General features: G+C 49.4%; 1 protein-coding gene and 1 non-coding gene across 4 annotated transcripts in view; one reads left to right on the forward strand and one right to left on the reverse strand.

The window, feature by feature from the left end:
* Positions 1-18,620, reverse strand: part of SLC39A11 (solute carrier family 39 member 11) — a 233,827-nt gene extending 215,207 nt beyond the window's left edge. The window contains exons 1-2 of one of the 3 annotated variants that reach the window (XM_029080018.1): positions 18,343-18,620; positions 16,568-16,608 (exon numbers count right to left, since the gene is read on the reverse strand). The gene's annotated coding sequence lies outside the window, so the exon portion shown is untranslated. The other 2 variants (XM_029080017.1, XM_029080019.1) reach the window with 2 other exon arrangements.
* Positions 15,832-15,969, forward strand: LOC114817099. Its single transcript, XR_003764949.1, has one exon. It is a non-coding gene; the product is annotated as a small nucleolar RNA SNORA7 (small nucleolar RNA).
* Positions 18,621-19,368: the final 748 nt, after the last annotated feature.

Here is a 19,368-nt window from a genome sequence, read left to right on the forward strand (position 1 = left end):
ACGTGGACGAGAGGTAGGGGATGAAATAGGTGAGAAGGAGGCCCGATGAGAAGGTTAGCACTGGAGGAGCCAAGTGTGTGGGCTGAGATGTAGAAGGAGCTGCCTCAGGGTGCTGCCTTGGGTGTCAGATGAGAAGCTTGTCACTTCAGCCAGGGAGCAAAATGCCTACGTGACCCTGTGCTCTCGAGCTTGGCTGCCTGCCTACCTCCCTCTGCCCAAGGCTGCCGGCTCCCAAAACATCAGTCATCCCCATGAGGGACAGGGACCGTCTCCAACCCGATTTGCTTGGATCCACCCCAGCACTTAGTACAGTGCCTGGTACATAGTAAGTACGATACAATAACCACAATTATTATTAGAGAATATAGATGAAGAGAGTCAGTCAAGAAGTGCAAAACAAATTAATGACGCATTCCCTACTCACAAAGCTTCCACTCTTAGGGACACAGACATAGAAAAATTTATATCATACACTCCCAAGCCCTTAGTACAGTGCTCTGCACATGGTAAGTGCTCAAAAATATGATTGATTGAGTAAAGTAGGGGCCAAAACTATCACCTCCAAGCCAATGTGGGAACATTCCCTAGAGAGAAATAGTGCTCATGCGACTGTTTGCTTTTGGCAAAGAGTTGACTTTAGAAGAGACCAAAGGTGCCTTATGATTTTTTGATAGCAGGATGCAGTGACCTTTAATTCCGTGTTTATTTGGAGATGACCTTTAAGAAATGATGAGTAAACATAATACATTTCAAAGGAATAAATTAAATCATGCAGATGTTGTCCTGATGGAAACTGTGGCAGAGTTAGAAAGAGGTTTTACCATTTACCCTGTCCATTAGACTAAAAATTAGGTTGAGAGTCCTTTTTTTCTATATAGTATTTGTTAAGTGCCAGGCACTGTATTAAGCACTGGGGTGGATACAAGCAAACTGGGTTGGACAGTCCCTGCCCCACATGGGGCTCAAAGTCTTAATCCCCATTTTACAGATGAAGAAACTGAGGCCCAGAGAAGTGAAGTGACTTGCTCAATGTCAGACAACAGACAAGCGACGGAGCCGGGATCAGAACCAAGAACCTTCTGACTCTCAGGCCCGGGGTCTATCCGTTACACGAAGTACCTGCCAACAACAGCCTTAATGAACTGTAAGCTCCTTGTGGGCAGGATATACGTCTACCGACTGCATTATATGGTACTCTCCCCAGTGCTTAGTACAGTGCTCCACACACAGTAAGTGCTCACTAAGCCCCACTGATTGAAAATCCAGGGGCACCAAGGCAGGAACAAACAGCAGCGGGTACTGGACGCCACATGCTTTGCTTTCCAATTTGGAACTGGACGTAGGGCACCGTCATATACATCCCAATGAAAAGAGAAATAAAAAGATAAACTGCTTCAAGGAAGAGGTTACCATGGTTACCAGGCCCTCCAGAGTCACCCAGCCTTCTTCTAGCTGCAGCTCCTGTGCAGATGAGTCAAATAGCCTTGAACTCAGACCTCGTCTCCCTGGTGCGGTGTCCCGAGTTTGAATTCCCCAGTGGGGGGATTTTCGACTCCCGTGGATAATGTTCTCCAACCTCTGCAAACACTCCTTTCTAATCCCATTCCCGCGATTTCTTTTTCGGGAGGGGGAATAAGTGGATTCGATTCTGAGCTCTGGGTGGTGAAGATTCCAGGCTGACCGGTTAACCTGGCTCCAGCTGAGGACCCCGTGCCTGAAACGAAGCTCATCGTGAGGGATTTGATGACTGGACTCCAAATGTCCGACACCACTGAGTTTGTTACCTGGAGGACCCCACCTGTGGGTCTAGTAGCCTGGGGGAAGCAGTTCATCACATCATCCTGCTGAAAAAGTCAGGCTCCCATGATGCAGCGGGTCAGCCAAACAGGCAACTACATGGCCAAGATGAAAGGGTCAGGTTCCCATGATGCACTGGGTCAAGTAACCGGGCAACCCCGTCAACCGTGACCAAAGTGTCAAGCTCCAGGTCAGGCAAACAGGCGACCACGTCCCCGAGACGAAAGTGTCCATCAATCAAATGCATTGATTGAGGGCTTACCGTGCGCAATGCATTGCATTAAGTACTTGGGAGGATACGGTACAACTGAGTTGGTAGACACGCTCCCTGCCCACAGTGAGCTTCCGGCCCACAGGGGGATATTTTCACAGGTCCTCTGACTCCCAGACCCGGTTTCCTCTAGGCAGTGCTGCTTCTCAAGAAAGAATAATTAAGAGAAAAGCGAAGGAAGACAACTTACAGAAATTAATGACTGGAATAGTGTTTGTCTAGGTAGCCTTCCTGGAGGAGGTCGATAAATTTTGACGTTTTGGCTTTTTTTTTTAATGGTACTGGTTAATTGCTTACTATGTGCCAAGGACTGTTCTAAGCGCTCGGGTCGATACAAGCTGATCAGGTCGGACGCAATCTACGGCCCACATGGGGCTCCCAGGCTTAATCCCCATTTCACAAATGAAGTAACTGAAGCCCAGAGAAGTTAAATGACTTGCCCAAGGTCATCCAGCAGACGAGTGGCAGAGCGGAGATTAGAACCCAGGTCTGTCTTTATCCATTAGGCCACCCAGCTTCTGTTTTAAAAGGAGAAATGGGGAACAGGGAAAATGGCTTGGAGAACCATGAAGGGAGGGTTGGATGGAGCAATCAACCAATTAGTCAATGAATCATTTACTGAGTGCTTACTATATACAGAGCACTGTATTTAGCACTCGGGAGAGCACAATAGAATTAGCGGATACATTCTTAGTGGACACATTCCCTGCCCACATGAGCTTACAGTATAGAGGGGCAGACAGGTATTAATATAAATCATTTATAATATATAATTCAAAGATTTGTTCCTAAGAGCTGTGGGTTTGAGGTTGGGGCAAATATCAAATGTTCGCAGGTCACAGACCCAAGTACAGAGATGACACAGAAGGGAGAGGGAGATGGGGAAGAGAGGGCTTCATCGGGGAAGGCCTTGAGGAGAAGATGTGTCCTTAATAATGCTTCGAAGGGGGAGAGAGCGGTGGTCTGATGTATATGGAAGGCGAGGGAATTCCAGGCTAGAGGGAGGATGTGGGAAAGGGGTTGGTGGTGAGATAGACAAGACTGGGGCACAGTGAGTAAGCTGGCGCTAGAGGAGTGAAATGTGGGGGCTGGACTGTAGTAGGACATCAGTAATGTGAGGTAGGAAGTGCGAGTTTCCCCTCAAAATGACATATCAGAACTCCAAGAGGTTATGCGAGTTCGCTCCATTAGCCCTATTACCAGCCAATTCCACCCTGCTTCTGGATGACAACAACGACTACCAGGTTCCATGAGGTCCTAGCTCTCCTGAAATCTCTCTCCCACTTAGGACAGATCGATCAGTCAATCAATCGTATTTATTGAGCACTTACTGTGTGGAAAGCACTGGAGAGTACAATATAACTGACTTAGTAGACACATTCCCTGCCACAACAAGCTTACGGTCTAGAAGGGAAGTCAGACATAAATCTGAATGAATAAATGACAGATACGTACAGAAGTGCTGTGGGGCCGAGGGACGGGTGAATAAAGGGAGCAAACCGGGGCTACACAGAAGGGAGTGGGAGAAGAGGAAACGAGGGCTTAGTCAGGGAAGGCCTCTTGGAGGAGACGGACCTTCAATAAGGCTTTGAGGTGGGAGAGAGTGAACGTCTGTCAGATAAGAAGAGGAAGCGCATGGACGAGAGGTCAGCGGTGAGATGGATGAGGTCGAGGCATAGTGAGGAGGTTGGCATTAGAGGAGCGAAGTGTGAGGGTATGTTGTAGTAGGAGGGTAGCGAGGTGAGGTAAATAAATAAACTGTGGTATTTGTTAAGCGCTTACTATGTGCCAAGCACTTTTCTAAGCGCTGGGGGATACAAGGTGATCAGGTTGCCCCACGTGGGGCTCACAGTCTTTATCCCCATTTTACAGATGAGGGAACTGAGGCACAGAGAAGTTAAGTGACTTGCCCAAAATCACATGGCTGGTAGGAGGGGGCAAGGCAGAGGCCTGCTTTAAAGCCGTTGGTGAGGAGTTTTTGTTTGATATGGAGGTGGACAAACAACCACTGGAGGTTCTTGAGGAGTGGGCAAGGAAATCTGGGACACCGAAACACCCAGTCTGGACTCGAAACAAATTCGCGGCAGGAGGAACCATCTGAAATCCATAAATGCCACCAGCCGGGCCATTGTTTTGGAAATCAGAGATAGGGAAATGCTGACGAGAGAGAAAATGATTCTTCCTTTTATGTTCCACTCATCCACCAGACGATTTGGTTCAAGAAGGGCTTTCTGCCGTTCCTGGCAATTTCTTGTTTAAACAGAGATTGCCACCTAAGGCTGTTTTCAAAGGGGACCTTTGGAGAAAACCTTCTTCTGCTGTTTTTGCTGCTGCTGCCTAAATAGCTTTAAAAAGCACTTTGTCAAAAAGAGCAATTTATTGTGGAGCGTGAGTTCTCTACCTCTGCCCTGGTGATTTTTATTACAAACTCCATTTGCATGGAGAAAGGATTTGTTCTTTGTAGCAAAGCATTTCTTATTTATTCCCTCAGATGGAACCTTATGTCTCTGGGAGACCACTGACCTTTCCCAGTGGCGAGGACAGAAGTAGAGGAGATGCTAAGGGAGGGAGCTGTTGTAGTAATTGTTGTGTTTAAGCGCCTATTACAGTGCCCTGACTTCCTCCGTTTATTCATTTCCCCCCTTCCAGCCCCACAGCACTTATGTACACATCTGTAATCCATTTATTTATATTAATGTCTATCTCCCCCTTTACACTGTAAGCTCCTTGTGGGAGGGGAATATGTCTGCTTAATTTATATTGTACTCGCCCAAGTGCTTAGTACAGTGCTCTGCTCACTGTAAACGCTCAATACAACTGAATGAATGAATGAATAATCACAGATATCTTCATCCAGCAATCAATCGATCAGTGGTATTTATTGAGAGCTTCCCGTGTGCCAGGGGAAGAAAGAAGAAGGGGAGAGTGAGAAGAAAGGAGAGAGTTGAGAGCAAGAAGAGAAATGGAGAGGGGAAAGACAGGGAAGAGGGAGTCTAAGAGACGAAGCCTCTTACCCAGAGGAGAGCCAGATTCGAAAATAGGTAGCCACTGACAGGGAACAGGCTACAAACAACCCCAACCCCAGAAAAGCAGTGAGACTTACTGCACAGAATATGGCCCTGGGAGTCAGAAGGACCTGGGTTCTAGTCCCGGATCTGCCCCTTGACTGCTGTGAGAACTTGGGCAAGCCACTTCACTTCCCTGGGCCTCAGTTCTCTCATCTGTCAATTGGGGATTAAGAATTGAGCCCCATGGAGAACAGGGACTGTTCCAACCTAGTGCCCTCATCTCTACCCCAGTATAGTGCCTGGCACATAGTAAGCGTTAACAAATACCATTACAAACAAACCTCATAACAAGTCTGTTAGAATTCAATAACTCCAAGGCCTGATCTCAGAAAGGCATTTTAGGAGATGAAACAAATTATGTATTATGAACAGAAACGCCTCCCAGACATACAAATCTCATTAACTCCAAACTTTTAGCCAGTAAGAAATAGAGAACAGATGCTATTTTGTTTGCAGGCACGTAACCAAAGGGCCCTCCTGCCGGAGAAACAGAGCCACAGAGGGAGCGTGCAAAGTCACAAAAGATCTGGGGCTCAGGTCCTGAGGAGAATCTGTCACAGCAGGGCTCTCTGGCTGCAGAGTGGAAGCGGGACTGGTGAGGCGAGGGGGGTGTGGGAGAAAGGAGGGTTGATGGGGGTGTCTCTCTCCCCCGCCTCCACCACCTCCACTACACACACGTCATTCCATCTGCTCTCCTGCCTCGGGCTTCGTCATCCACACTGTTACGGACCAAGCCTGGCACCCTATCCTTGGAACAAAGGAGAGCCTCAGCTCTCTTACTTTGTCACTACCAAAGTGGCTTCGCGTCACTTGTGTCAGGCATCATATTAAGTGCTGGGGTAGATCCGAGCTATCACGTCCTTCCATCGTCTTTGAAGCAGTCCGTCCCCTTGCCTCTCCTACCTCGCCTCGCATACTTTGCCCCTTTAGTGCCAACGTTCTCACCGTACCTCCATCTCATCTATCTCGCCGCCGACCTCTCGCCTATGTCCCGCCTCTGGCCTGGGATGCCCTCTCTCTTCATATCCAACAGACGGTCACTCTCCCCACTTCAGAGCCTTATTAAAATCCCATCTCCTCCAAGAGACCTTCCCCTAAGCCCTCATTTCCTCTTCACCCACTCCCTTTTGCGTTTGGATTTGCAGCTTGTATTCACCTCTCCCTCAGCCCCATGGCACTTATGTACCTATTTGAAATGTATTTATTCCTATTAGTGTCTGTCTCCCCTCTATCAATCAATGGTATTGAGTGCTTTTGTACACAGAATTATGCTAAGTGCTTGGAAGAGTAGACTACAACAGAATTAAGGAACTTCCAAGTGCTTTTAAATAGTCTTTGTTAAGTACTTACTATGGATCAGGCACTGTACTAAGTGCTGGGGTGGATACGAGGTAATCAGGTTGGACACAGTCTCATAGGGCTCACAGTCTTAATCACCATTTTACAGACGAGGTAACTGAGGCTCAGAGAAGTGAAGGGTCTTCCCAAAGCAGACACATGACAGGTCTAAAATTAGAACCTAGGTCCTTCTGACTCCCAGACTAATGCCCTATCCACTAGTCCACGCTGCTTCTTGCTTAGTATAGTATTCTGCACATAGTAAGTGCTCATTAAATACCGTTAATTGAAAGAGTCCCATTAGCACAGCCCTGTTCCCTAAAATCATTGGCCTCCCAAATTAGGACCCACAAAATTAGTTCTGGCTTTTTCCTCCCAGCCCAATCCTCCCCATCTCCCTAAGCCCACCGAAGTGTTTTACCGTAACAGTCGCGACCCGCCCCCCCGCCCCCCGGACTCCTCCCAAGACACAAACAAAAACTGAGTAGAAGGAAGCCGAGGATATTAAATCCCCTGCCTTATTTCCCACTAGGCACCACCCGATTTCTTTCGGTCCTGGCCAGTAAGTCAGTACCAGTTTTCAGGGCTTAGAAGAGAAATAATTATACTGTTTACCAACCTCTGAGGTAGACAAAAGGTAGTCATATGAGATGCATATGTCCCACCTGGGGTTTTCCGTCTAAGGCGGTGAGAGAACATGCATTTTATCTCCATTATACTACTGAGGAAATCTGAGGCACAGAGAGGTTGTGACTTTCCCCCTGGCACCTTGAACCTCGCTCTCATCTATCGCACCACCGACCTCTTGCCCACATCCTGCTTCTGTCCTGGAAACCCTCCCTCCTCATATCCGACAGACAATTCCTCTCCCCATCCTTCAAAGACTTATTGAAGGTGCGTCTCCTCCAAGAGGCCTTCCCTGACTAAACCCTCCTTTCCTCTTCTCCCCCTCCCTTCCGTGTCACCGTGGCTTTTTTCCGTCATTCATCCTGGCCCCACAACACTTATGCCCATATCTGTAATTTATTTATTTACATTAACATCTGTCTCCCCCTCTATACTGTAAGCTAAGTGTGGGTGGGGAATGTGTCTGTTTACTGTTACATTGTATGCTCTCAAGTACTTACTACAGTGTTTGCACAGGGTAATTGCTCAATAAATACATCTGACTGACAGCAGGAGACAAGTGGCAGAGCTGGGATTAGAACCCAGGTCTCCTGACTTTCAGTCCTGGGCTCTATCCTGTAGGCCACAGGAATGTAATTTTTTTATGTATTTGTTAATTACCTACTGTGTTCCAGACACCATACTAAGTGCTGTGGTAGATGCAAGCTAATCAAGTTGGTTATAGTCCATGACCCACATGGGGCTCACTGTCTTAATCCCCATTTTCAGATAAAATAACGGAGGCCCAGAGAACTGAAGTGATCACACAGCAGACAAGCGGGAGGAGTTGGGATTAGACCCCAGGTCCTTCAGACTCCCAGGCCCATGCTCTATCCACTAGACCACACCACTTCTCAGTTAGAGGCATAGCTAGTTCCGGCAAACTGAGGAATCGAGCCAAACATATTGATCGGGTCAGGTGACGCTGCTGTTCTTGCAACGCCCCGCTGGTGGTCAGTGATGACCACCAACGGTGACCTGGGAATCTGGTGAGCTGGGATTTGGTATCCATTCTGTTTGTGGCCAATTAACGAGGCCAAGGCTGTGTATGTGCTTAGCAACGTGCCATCCTTCTGCCTACCCACTTCCTCACAGCACTCTGACCTGGGGGAAAGCAATTGGCCAGGAAGACAGAGTGCAAGTGGCACTGCTCAGCATGGCCTTATGGAAAGAACCCGGGCCTGGGAGTCAGAAGGCCCTGGGTTTTAATCCTGCCTTTTCTGTTGTGTGATCGTAGGTAAGGCATTTCACTTCTCCAGGCCTCATTTACCTCATCTGTGAAATGGGGATTAAGATTGTAAACCCCATGTGGAACAGGGACTGTGTCCAACCCTATTTGCTTGCATCCACACCAGTGCTTAGTGCACTGTGTGACACACAGTAAGCACATAAATACTATCATTATTATTATTAAGTCAAGCACTGTTTTAAGCCCTGGGGTAGATACATGTTAATCAGGTTAGACCCAAGACCTGTCCCACTTGGGGTTTATGATCTAATAGGAGGGAAAACATAACACAAGCAAACAAGCAAACAAAAATTGGACTACCTGACTTTCAGCTGATCTCCCTGCTGTTGGGAACTGTGTGATGTGAGGGCAGGGAGGATTTATAGGGGTGTCCTCCAGTGACCCTCTGAGTCCAGGGGGCAGATTCCAGATTTTATAATGATCTGGATAACGGAGGGGAGCTAGGATGGGGACAAGTGAGGTGATGACACCTGTCCTGGGCGATGACACCACCAAGGGTCTGGTTTAGTATATGCACATATTTTGGAAGTCCGGAGCAGGCCAGAAAAGCAAAACAACAAAAAAAAGGAGGAGCCCAAGTTCATGTGGTTGTCTCAAAGTTTTTCAATCACGGCAAGGGATAACATTTTTGAGAGAGAGGAGCCCTCTTTGGAGAGCCAGGCCTTAGAATGAGAATAATAATAATGATAATTATGGTACTTGTTAAGTGCTTACTATGTGCTGAGGACTATTCTAAGTCCTGGGGTAGATACAAGCTTATTAGGTTGGAGAGTCACTGTCCCACATAGGGCTCACACTCTTAATCTCCATTTTACAGATGAGGTAACTGAGGCCCAGAGAAGTGAAATGATTCACCAAAGTCACCAGCAGTCATGTGGTAGAGCCAAAATTAGAACCCATGACCTTCTGACCCACTATCCACTAAGCCACACTGTTGTTTTTCAGGGGTGTGTATTTGTCTTTGCGGTAGAGCGTGTTAGCGTCACTATTGTTTCATGTGTAATAAAAACAATTGCGGTATTTGTTAAGCACTTACTGTGTGCTAGGCAAGGTACTGAGCGCTGTGGTGGGTATAAGCAAATTAAGTGGACAGAGTTCCTGTCCCTTATGGGGCTCACAGTCTTAACTCCCCATTTTATGGATGAGGGAACAGAAGCACAGAGAAGTGAAATGACTTCCTCAAAGTCACACAGCAGATGAGTGGCGGAGCCAGGATTAGAATCCATAACCTTATGTCTCCTTATGTGTCTGTCACTAGGGCCCTCTCCCTCTGTTTCTACTGAGATTATGAAATCCATTGGGGACCAAGGATTATCTGTCTTATTCTGTGTCTTATTCTGATTTGTGTACTCTTTTCCAAGCATTTAGTGCAGTGTTTTGCACCCAATAACTTCTTAATAAATACTGTTGATATGACTAATAATAACAGTTGTGGTACTTACTGCTTACTGAATTCAGCACTGGGGTAGAGACAAGAGAATCAGGTCCAATATAGTCCCTGTCCCACATGGGGCTTCTAAGTAGGAGGGAGAATGGGAATTTAATCACCATTTCACAGATAAGGAAATTGAGGTTCAGAGACTTTTTTATAGTATTTATGTGCTTATCATTTGCTAGGCACTCTACTAAGCACTGGGGTAGATACCGGCTAATTAGGTTGGATACAGTCCACGTCCCACATGGACTCACAGTCTCAATCTCCCTTTTACAGATGAGAGAACTGAGGCCCAGAGAAGTGAAGTGGCTTCTCCAAAATCACACAGCAGACAAGCAATGGAGCCAGGTTTAGAACCCATGTCCTCTGACTCTCAGACCCCGTGGTTTATCAACAGGTAAAGATCTGCCTTCTAAAAAACTGGTGGGGTACTTTCATGCCCTCCGGAAAGGAGCGTGGCATAGACCGCCCTATTTTAACCTTCAGATAAACAGCTTCTATCCTCATCATTTGTATTCAAAGATGATGCTTCCTCCACCAGCTACACTGAAAAGTCTACAAAAGAAGATCTCCAAACCCTTCCCCACCTTCATATTCCTGCAGCGATTGTCCCCAGACATTAGAAATCTTTCCCTAACTGAGGCATCTGGGAGTCTACGAGATGGATCATAATAATATAACAGAGTCCTCTCTCCCAACTGCTTAGTACAGTGTTTTGCACACAATAAGTGCTCAATAAATATCAATGCAACAAACCGATACCAGCAGCCCAATATTTGTCACCCAAATGGCCTGGGTGATCGGCAGGATGGAATTGGCTGAGAGATACTGCAAAGGCAGAATAGTGATTGGTAAGAAGTGCTCTGGTTTGGGGCTGGGGAGGGAGAGATGAATGAGTGTGTGGGAAAGAGAGGTGAGGAGGGGAGAGAGGAGGGAAATAGAAAGAGAGGAAAGACAGGGAGGGATGGGGGGTGAGGAAAGAGAGAGAGAGGAGGGAGAGTGAATAGAGGGAGGGAAAGAGAGATGGGGGGAGAGGAAAAGAGAGAGGGAAGAAGGGAGGGAGAAAAAGACAGAGAGCGATGCAAAAATGAAGACAGAGGGAAGGGATGGAGGAATGGGGAAGGAGAGAGAGAAAGAGGAGGAGAAAAGGGAGGAGCAGGAGGGAGAGAAAGATGGAGGAATGGGAAGGAGAGAGGGAGGAACAAAGAGAGGGGAAAGAAGGGAAGGAATCCTTGGACTGTGCAACTTGGTCCCTCCCTGAACACAAGGTATTTCTAGGGATTGGAAGCGGGAGCCCAGCCAAAAAGGAAGTATGTTGCCACTCTAAAATATATATAACTTTCCAATATACAGTGAGTCATGTTCCTTCCACACTAATGGAAAGGTCAAGCTTTGTCCTGAGTACTTCAGGTAGCGATTCCAGAAACTCTTTCGACCATCAGAACTTCAATAGAGAAGGAGCCTCGCCAAGTGGAAGGAGCCAGGCAGTCACGAGATCTGGGTTCTAATCCCAGCTCTGTCGCTTGCCGCCATGTGACCTTGGGAAAGTCATCTGACTTCCCTGTGCTTCAGCTTCCTCCCCTGCAAAATAGAGATTGAAAACCTGTTCTCCCTCCCCTTTAGATAGTGAGCCCCTGTGGGGCTGGAACCATGTCTCAAATGATTCTATTCCATCTCCCCCAGTGTCTAGCACAGTGTTTGGCACATAGTAAGTGCTTAGCAAACCCCACATCATTTTTATGAGGATTATGATTTCCCAGGCCCTGGGTATCCACTCAGCTGCCTTCCAGTCTCTCTAGTGGCCTTCTGCTTTAATCTGAGCTTCATTTCCACGAAATCAATTCCAGATTAATGATCGTTCCTTTGGATTTATTAAGCCGCTAATCGGCATGATGGGATATAATTTTTGTTCCTGGTGTCTTCCAATCTCCTCTGGTCTCTGAACTTCGAACCACAAGGGTGAATGTAAACACATTCTCCCGTGTTCGTACAGAAATTGTCATCGGGTCCTTTGTCCTGCTCCTATTCTTAATTTCCTGCTGTCTATTATCTCTTCGATAAGTGATGAAAGAGGAAAGGGGATGATTTAATTGCTTTAAAGATTTCCAACAAACCAGTCCCGGGGTTACCTTCTCCTAACCCTGCTATTTTCCTGGCTCAAGGCACTGTTACTTAGTTACTAATCTAATTGCCGAGGAAAACAAGAAATTTACTTCTCCCACTATAACTGGGTTCTCCAGGGGGAAAGAAATATCCAAGTGAAAGGGCTTAAGGGTCCAACGGGGAGGACGAAGGGGAGAAGATTTTAGGTCAGAGACTTCAGTGAAACTGGCAGCCCAAGCCAAAAAGCTAATTCTGGACACTAAAGAGAAACACCTTCCTAGACCAATTGGGGATTTAACTATCTAGGAAGTTGTTGTTTTTCTAGATCACCTGTTTTCTGAGACCTGGGCTGGGTCTGCTTTCTCTTGTCTGTCAAGCAAGGCAGAGTTATGAAGTTAGGGTATTTATTACGCATTCACTCTATACCAGCCACTCTGCTAAGCAGAATCCATACCTCAGGGGAAATTGCAGGGAAAAGTGCAGAGGGCAGGGACTACTAAGGAACTCAATCAGTGGTATTTTTTGAACCCAACAGCACTTACACCCATATCTGTAATTTAAGTATTTATACTAATGCCCATCTTTCTCTCTAATCTGTACGCTCATTATGGGCAGGGAACATTGAATGATATTTTTTGAGCACTTGCTGTGTGCGGAACTTGAGGACTATTCATTCATTCAATAGTATTTATTGAGCGCTTACTATGTGCAGAGCACTGTACTAAGAGCTTGGGATGAACAAGTCGGCAACAGATAGAGACAGTCCCTGCCGTTTGACGGGCTTACAGTCTAATCGGGGGAGACGGACAGACAAGAACAATGGCACTAAACAGCGTCAAGGGGAAGAACATCTCGTAAAAACAATGGCAACTAAATAGAATCAAGGCGATGTACAATTCATTAACAAAATAAATAGGGTAACGAAAATATATACAGTTGAGCGGATGAGTACAGTGCTGTGGGGATGGGAAGGGAGAGGTGGAGGAGCAGAGGGAAAAGGGGAAAATGAGGCTTTAGCTGCGGAGAGGTAAAGGGGGGATGGCAGAGGGAGTAGAGGGGGAAGAGGAGCTCAGTCTGGGAACGCCTCTTGGAGGAGGTGATTTTTAAGTAGGGTTTTGAAGAGGGAAAGAGAATCAGTTTGGCGGAGGTGAGGAGGGAGGGCGTTCCAGGACCGCGGGAGGACGTGACCCAGGGGTCGACGGCGGGGTAGGCGAGACCGAGGGACGGTGAGGAGGTGGGCGGCAGAGGAGCGGAGCGTGCGGGGTGGGCGGTAGAAAGAGAGAAGGGAGGAGAGGTAGGAAGGGGCAAGGTGATGGAGAGCCTTGAAACCTAGAGTGAGGAGTTTTTGTTTGGAGCGGAGGTCGATAGGCAACCACTGGAGTTGTTTAAGAAGGGGAGTGACATGCCCAGATCATTTCTGCAGGAAGATGAGCCGGGCGGCGGAGTGAAGAATAGACCGGAGCGGGGCAAGAGAGGAGGAAGGGAGGTCAGAGAGAAGGCCGACACAGTAGTCTAGCCGGGATATAACGAGAGCCCGTAACAGTAAGGTAGCCGTTTGGGTGGAGAGGAAAGGGCGGATCTTGGCGATATTGTAGAGGTGAAACCGGCAGGTCTTGGTAATGGATAGGATGTGGGGGGTGAACGAGAGGGACGAGTCAAGGATGACACCGAGATTGCGGGCCTGAGAGACGGGAAGGATGGTCGTGCCATCCACGGTGATAGAGAAGTCTGGGAGAGGACCGGGTTTGGGAGGGAAGATGAGGAGCTCAGTCTTGCTCATGTTGAGTTTTAGGTGGCGGGCCAACATCCAGGTGGAGACGTCCTGGAGGCAGGAGGAGATGCGAGCCTGAAGGGAGGGGGAGAGGACAGGGGCGGAGATGTAGATCTGCGTGTCATCTGCATAGAGATGGTAGTCAAAGCCGTGAGAGCGAATGAGTTCACCGAGGGAGTGAGTGTAAATGGAGAACAGAAGAGGGCCAAGAATTGACCCTTGAGAAACTCCAACAGTTAAAGGATGGGAGGGGGAGGAGGCTCCAGCGAAGGAGACCGAGAATGACCGGCCAGAGAGGTAAGAGGAGAACCAGGAGAAGACGGAGTCCGTGAAGCCAAGGTGAGATAAGGTATGGAGGAGGAGGGGATGGTCGACAGTGTCAAAGGCAGCAGAGAGGTCAAGGAGGATTAGAATGGAGTAGGAGCCATTGGATTTGGCAAGAAGGAGGTCATGGGTGACCTTAGAGAGAGCAGTCTCGGTAGAGTGGAGGGGACGGAAGCCAGATTGGAGGGGGTCTAGGAGAGAATGGGAGTTAAGGAATTCTAAGCATCAATTGTAGACGACTCGTTCTAGGATTTTGGAAAGGAAGGGTAGTAGGGAGATAGGACGATAACTGGAGGGGGAAGTGGGGTCAAGAGCGGGTTTTTTTAGGATGGGGAGACGTGGGCATGTTTGAAGGCAGAGGGGAAGGAGCCCTTGGAGATTGAGTGGTTAAAAATAGAAGTTAAGGAAGGTAGGAGGGCAGGGGCGATGGTTTTAATAAGGTGAGAGGGAATGGGGTCCGAGGCGCAGGTGGAGGGGGTGGCACTTGCGAGGAGGGAGGAGATCTCCTCTGAGGATACTGCAGGGAAGGATGGGAAAGTAGGGGAGGGGGTTGGTGGGGGGGAGGGGAGAGGCGGAGGGGTGACTTTGGGGAGCTCAGACCTGATCGTGTTGATTTTCGTGAGGAAATAGGTGGCCAGATCATTGGGGGTGAGAGATGGGGGAGGGGGAGGAACAGGGGGCCTAAGGAGAGAGTTAAAGGTCCGGAACAATCGGCGGGCGTGACGGGCATGGGTGTCGATGAGGGAGGAGAAGAAGCTTTGCCTGGCAGAGGAGAGGGCAGAGTTAAGGCAGGAAAGGATAAATTTGAAGTGTGTGAGGTCGGCTTGGTGCTTGGACTTTCGCCAGCAGCGCTCAGCAGCTCGAGCATAGGAGCGTAGGAGGCGGACGGAGGAGGTGATCCGGGGCTGTGGGTTAGTGGAGCGAGAGCGGCGGAGGGAAAGGGGGGCGAGAGAGTCGAGATGAGTAGAGAGGGTGGAGTTGAGAGCGAAGACCTGATCGTCGAGAGTGGGAAGAGAGGACAGGGCGGCAAGGTGAGGAGAGATGCTATTGGAAAGACGGATGGGATCGAGAGAGCGGAGGTCTCTGTGGGGCAGTAGCGAAGATTTGCAGGGGGAGGGAGTGTGAGCGATGAGGCAGGTGAGAAGGTTATGGTCAGAGAGAGGGATTTCAGAGTTGGTGAGGGAGGAGATAGTGCAGTGGTAGGAGATGACGAGATCGAGGGTGTGACCGAGTCGGTGAGTGGGCACGGTATGGTGGAGGAGGAGGTCGGCAGAGTTGAGGAGGGATAGCAGGCGGGCGGCAGAGGAGTCATCGGGTACAGCCATATGGATGTTGAAGTCTCCAAGGATCAGAGTGGGCAGAGAGAAGGAGAGAAGGAAGGTGAGAAAGGGGTCAAGGTGGTGACGGAGGTGGGACCGGGAGGGCGGTAGATGACGGCGACAAGTAACTGGAGTGGGTGGTAGAGGCGAATGATATGGGCTTCGAAGGAGGGGAAGGAGAGGGAGGGGGGAGGAGGGATAGTGCGGAAGCGGCAACGGGGCGAGAGGAGGAAGCCGACGCCTCCTCCCTTACCGGTGAGTCTGGGGGAGTGGGAGGACTAAGTACCAAGTGTTTAATTTCCTCACCAAGGTAGGTAACAATTGAGTCCAGAGAGAAAGTCCACAATAAAAATAGTGGCTTGTGTTAAGCAGCAGAGAAGCAGCATGGCTAGTAGATAGCACACGGGTCTGTGAGGCAGAAGGACCTGTGAGCCCTAGGTGGGACACGGACTATGTCCAACCTGATTAGTTTGTATCTACCCCAGTGCTTCCCCTCTCAGGGTGGCACCTGGAGGGTTTCCGGCACCCCGCCACTCTCGGCTACGGGAGGGAGAGTCAAGCGGAGGCCTACCCATTCCATTCCTAGCTTGCCCCGTGGCTAGCGAGTGGAAGGCAATCTGCTACAAGTCAAAACTGGGCAGCAGCGGCATGGGAGAGAGTCAAGGGCAGAGACTCAAGTTGACTGTGTGGAAGGCGGCAATTTTTACAAAAAAAACCCTCTATGGATACACTACCAGAACGATTGCTAATGGAGATGGGGTGTTCTACATTTTTAGACTGTGAGCCCGTCTTTGGGTAGGGATTGTCTTTATCTGTTGCCGAATTGTACTCTCCCAAATGCTTAGTACAGTGCTCTGCACACAATAAGTGCTCAATAAATACAACTGAATGAATTAATTCTAGGAGAGATGCGTCCATGGCGTCCCTATGGATCGGAGACGACCCGACGGCTTAAGACGAGACTCTGGTGCTTAGTACAGCACCTGGCACATGGTAAGTGCTTAACCAATACCATTTAAAAATAAATTAGGGCCACAGAGCTCCAAAGGAACTGTACTCCCAAGCAAGTTTAGAAAAGACATATTGAAACCTCTGACCTTCTGCCAAGTCTTCCTGCCTTCAGTGGGTCAAGAGATCCAAGTTGGTCCTGGCTAGGAAGGTGGAGGAATTAATGTCTGCTCCTTGGCTGTGTGGAGCTCTTCAGAGACCGCTCGCTGGACACTCACCTACAGACCAGCCTTCATCCTCAAACTTCAGCACCAAGCACCTGAACGGAGAAATCCATGCATTTTGTAGTATGTGTTGCTATTAATAATAATAATGATATTGGGTAATGGTATTATGTGCCAAGCACTGTTCTAAGCTCTGAGGTAGATACAAGTGAATCAGGTTGGACACAGTCCCTGTCCCACGTGGGTCTCACCTCCCCATCTGCCCCAGATCGAGAAGAAGCGTGGCCTAATGGATAGAGCACGGGCCTGGCTATCGATCGGAAGGACCTGGGTTTTATTTCACCACTTGTCTGCTGTGTGACCTCGGGCAAGTCACTTCACTTCTCTGTGCCTCAGTTTCCTCATCTGGAAAATGGGGCTGAAGACTGCAAGCCCCATGTGGGACAGGGTCCGTGTTCCACCCAATTAGCTTGTACCCACCCCAGCACTTAGTAGAGTGCCTGGCACAGAGTAAGCCCTTAACAAATACCACTATTATTACATTCCAGACTGGTTTGTCTGTGGCTGTTCTGTCTTTAGAACCAATGGCAGCCCCAGTGATCCCAGGAAACAGAGTCTCTTCCTCCTCTCCCTCTTGCCCACATCTGGAACCCTAAGGATCTCTCTGCCAACTTCCAACGTATCCTTCAGCTGCTCGACTCGATTTTCCCTTTCCAGCTGGTCCCCGGGGAAGCTGGCTGCCGGGCTCCATACGCCAGGACGATTGAGAGTTTCGGCTTTTTTTTCCCCCTCTCCCATCTCCCCAGATTGTTGTGATCTCCGGAGAGGAAGGTGTCTTCTTCTCCTTCATCTCCTTCTCCTCCTCCTCCTCTCCTTCCCATAGGGGCTTACTTCTACAGCAGGAGAGATGCCCCAGAAGAGAGGGCTCAATCCAGTGGCATTACCCTTCTGTCCCTTTGCCCTCAATCCAGAAAAGGAAGCAAGAGCTCACCAGAGAACCCCAACACCCTTTCTTGGAAGGTGTGGATGGGCTGAAGCATGCATCTACTGGGACAGCCATGAGGTCGGTCATCCATGTACTTGAATGGACTTCCAAGACCTGGCCCATTCATGTAGAGGGAGAACAGCCATGCAAAACTGTGAGCCCGTTGCTGGGTAGGGATTGTCTCTATTTGTTGTCGAATTGTACTTTCCAAGCGCTTAGTACAGTGAGCACATAAGAAGCGCTCAATAAATATGATTGAATGAACTAGGCCATCCATATACATATATGGGCATCCATGACCTGGCCCATTCATGCACAGGGAGAACAGCTATGCACTAGGATATCCATGTTTTCAAATGCACATCCATGACCTGGCTCACACATGCACTAATCCATGCAGGAGACACACACACATACACACATCTAGTAGAATGAATGAATATCTAGATAGATTAGACATCTATTCAATCAATCACATTTAAGCGCTTGCTGTGTGCAGAGCACTGTACTAAGCTTGGGAAAATACGCTACGAGGAGATTGTGAGCTTGCTGCGGGCCAAGTACAGTTCTTTGAAAACAGCACTCAATAATATGATTATTAATAATAACGACAATAAAGAGTGACGATCACTGCCCACAACGAGCTCACAGTAACCCTGGGGGCATTTTCCTGGATCTAGCTGCTGCTAGAAGAGACTTCCCTTCTCCCGGAGCTGAGAGTTTGGGCAGAGGTGAGGCGGGGTGGGAATCCTTCTGGAGACAGCTAATTTAGCCCATTCTCATCCTCGGGGCAAGGGGTAGGGCAGGCCAGATGGCAACAAGGGGGTATCTTAAGGACACATACCTTTGGGGCGGGCTGGGGTGGACGTGGAGGGGCTGGACCAGCCGGCCTGGCCGAGGATGGGTGTGAGGAATCCAGGAAATGTTAACTCTTCGGCCTCCAGAGAGAGCACCCTTCTCGTTCTTGCCTTTCCTCCCGGAGCTCTCCCTGGAGGAGGGAAAAGGTTGGTTTCTCTGTCTTGCATCCCTGAGTTCTTTACGGGGGCAGCTCTCACTCCCTAGCTGGCCTAAGAGGGTGGGAGTGGGGAGGAAGAAGGGAGAGATAAAAGGGAGGGGGGTGGAGGGAAGGGGGAATGGGGAGAAGGGGTCGAGGAAAAGGGGAAGAGGAGTTGGAGAGACTGGGAAGGGGGTGAAGGGAAAAGGGAATGGGGAGAGGGGGTGGAGGGGGCAGAGGGAAAGGGGGTGAGGAGATGGGGAGACAGGGAAGGGAGAGAAGGGAAAGGGGAATGGAGAGAGGGGGTTGAGGGGGAAGAAGAAAAGGGGGAGAGGAGATGGGAGACAGGGAAGGGGGACAAGGAAAAGGGGAATGGGGAGAGAGGGTCGAGGGGGAAGAGGGAAAGGGGGAGAGGAGATGGGGAGACAGGGAAGCGGGAGAAGGGGAATGGAGAGAAGGGGTCGAGGGGCAGAGGGAAAGGGGGCGAGCAGATGGGGAGAAGGGAAAGGGGAACGGGGGAAGGGGTGGAGGGGGCAGAGGGAAAGGGAGAGAAGAGATGGAGGGACAGGGAAGGGAGATAAGGGAAAGGGGAATGGGGAGAAGGGGTCGAGGGAAAGGGGGAGAGGAGATGGGGAGACAGGGAAGGTGACGGGGGTGGAGGGTGCAGAGGGAAAGGGGGAGAGGAGATTGGGGAGACAGGGAAGGGGACGGGGGTGTAAGGGGCAGAGGGAAAGGGGGAGAGGAGATTGGGGAGACAGGGAAGGGGAGGGGGGAGGGCTGTGGGGAGAGAGGGGAAGGGGACAAGGGGGTGCAGGGGAGGGAGGAGAGGGGGAGGACAGTGGGGGGGAAGGGGAGGAATGTGGGGGCTGGAGGAGA

This window comes from Ornithorhynchus anatinus, chromosome 15, assembly GCF_004115215.2.
Source record: "Ornithorhynchus anatinus isolate Pmale09 chromosome 15, mOrnAna1.pri.v4, whole genome shotgun sequence".
NCBI classification, from domain to species: domain Eukaryota; kingdom Metazoa; phylum Chordata; class Mammalia; order Monotremata; family Ornithorhynchidae; genus Ornithorhynchus; species Ornithorhynchus anatinus.